The 2,500-nt window shown below is 38.0% G+C and overlaps 1 protein-coding gene across 12 annotated transcripts in view; it reads left to right on the top strand.

Annotated features, from left to right (window-relative positions):
* Nucleotides 1-2,500, top strand: part of mid2 (midline 2) — an 87,503-nt gene that overhangs the window by 71,585 nt on the left and 13,418 nt on the right. The gene's annotated exons all lie outside the window — the stretch shown is intronic.

Below are 2,500 nucleotides of genomic sequence, written 5' to 3'. Positions count from 1 at the left end.
TCTTCATCCAGTCATGTGCAGTATTTAGGCTTGTAGAAGGAAATGCCATCAAAAATCTCTGGCACATGACACATTTCATGTATCAGGGCTGTGTGTCTGAAGTAGAGCAGAAGCCTGCTTCACAAATCATTTCCTCTCATATGCTAATTATTCATCTCTCTGTGTGCAGCAGGTCTGTCAGAGCCCAGTTACACTAGAATAAATTTCGTGCCTCCAGCTTTCAATAAAACTGACTGGTTTTTTCATGGAAAACACTAACAAGTGTTGCACAAGATGGATATTTTTTTCTAAAAAGCATTGCACTCATTCTTGTGGCCTCAAACAGCTTTGGGTAGTGTAGTGTATTAATTAGCTATTCATCAGTGTGTTTCCTCCATGTCTTTTCTTCATTAAATATTAATTTGTGTAATATGTCAAACGTGTACCAGATGTTTGTCAATAAAATGAAATGTATAATCTTCCTAATAACAGAATCAGAAATGTTTCATTCTTATATTTGACCACACATCACCAGGATAATAAACGCAGCACATGCGGGGTTTTTTTGAGTGAATTTGAGGGACATCTTAAATTCAACACCCAGTCCTCATTCTTATCACCATTACTTTTCAAAATAAGCTTATGCCTATGGAAAGTAAGAATTCATTTTACTGACGAGATGCGTTATACGTTCAACTATATTGCAAGAGGGCATCTGTGAACAATAAATGAAAACAGCTCCTTATGTTATCTTTGATTTCATTTCAAACAACTTTGATGTTTAACTCTGTAAATTAATACATTGCTTTTATCTTGTATTTAGTGAGTGGGTCACTTACCTTTTTAAATTAAACAAGCTTTAATTTGATACTTGTAATTTTCTAAAATTATACAATTATTACAACTCCTAACATATGCTGCTTGTGTTTTTGCTTGTGTCATTTGAAAGCATGATACACACGCAAGTGTGTACACATGATCAGGATTTTACCACCTCCGCCTCATTTTGATGAAGGAAAAACCCTGTAGAAGTGCTCCAGGAGGGTCTCTGGATGACCGTCAGTGTATTGCTGTGCTCATGAAGTAATCATACCTGTTCGAAGTCAGCGCAGCCTGCAGGGAGCCTTCTCCTGGCATACCTGCAACACCACTGTCCACAGTCTGTCAACACTTGCTGCTTTGTATTAGTGATATTGCTAAGCTGGGTTTTGGAGGAATGCAGCTGAGAATGGGAAGAGAATGGAGGCATTGGGGCTATTGCCACCACCTATGATGTAAGCTTTTTTTGTGATACAGGGTCTGACTCTGTTCACTTATGCGTGTGGAAAAACACAATGCAAGTATTTGCATGCAAGCACATCATGATGACCCTTCCATGTATAGACACTGGCCTAGGTGCATGTGGATTCGAATGAAAGTATATCCACACTCAAGAACACACACACACACACACTACAACACACATACAAGCACACAGTTGCAGCATCAAAGGCAGTGTTGGAGTCACCGACAGGGGTGGGAGCAGTTCTCATATGTTGCCTCATTTTACTTCACCCTTTTATCTGTCCCCAGACACAAACACACACACACACACACACTCAAAGACTCTGGGAGGACTGTTTGTGCTGTCGGCTTTCCTTACAGTGCTACATGCGCTCTCGTGTTTCTCTTTGAAGTCTCTTTTCAAAACAACACACAGAAATATCAATAATATAAACCTCATGCTTTATCCATATTATTTTATCATTAATTAAAAACTACATATAGTACTCAATAATACCAGTAATCAAATACATTTGTTATTTGCAATGAAGGATATTTTTTATTTTCTAATTTTTTGGGTTTGTGTCTCCGTGTTCATTAAGAAAAGAGTTGATAAACTTTTAGCAACAATTGTGAATTTTTCTAATCAGTTCATTAATTTATTTAGTTTATCAGTTCATATATTTACTTAAAGAACATTTGGCTCTGATTATCCTGTTGTCCTGATTCTCTTCAGTTATTTTTTTGCTAAGTTTACAGCGGGTATCACTGTTTACCATTTGTTAACTATTGTTGACAATTGTTTCTTTTGGAAAATTGTACAGAAGAGTCTGCTCAGATAGATGGCTGAGATGATGGTTGAGTCAAGGTGCCCCTTTGTTGTATCTGTACAGATGACAAGCTGTGTCTGTGTAAACTTAGCTGTGTGGTCTAAGTTTAGAAATTTGACACATTTAATTTCAATGGCTTTGAAAGTGAGCGTGCTAGTCTCCTTGGCTACTATATTGTGATTATTCAATGGAAGGCAAGTTTTTATGTAGCACATACATGAATCGCAGTGCCAGAACACCCATGGTGTGTATTTGTATTTTGTGTGTTTTCTGGAGATGCATTGTAGAACTCCTCTCAGTAAGTGTGTGTACGTGTGTGTGTGTACGTGTGTGTGTGTAAAGCTCTGTTCGCCTGAGGCACTCATCCCAGAAACCCACCGGGACCGATCCATATATCCACAATACATCTGTGATAAACAGTCACAGGT

This window comes from Electrophorus electricus, chromosome 16 (genome assembly GCF_041902795.1).
Source record: "Electrophorus electricus isolate QZ-2024a chromosome 16, ASM4190279v1, whole genome shotgun sequence".
Taxonomy (NCBI): domain Eukaryota; kingdom Metazoa; phylum Chordata; class Actinopteri; order Gymnotiformes; family Gymnotidae; genus Electrophorus; species Electrophorus electricus.
This window is presented reverse-complemented; position numbering and strand designations above follow the sequence as displayed.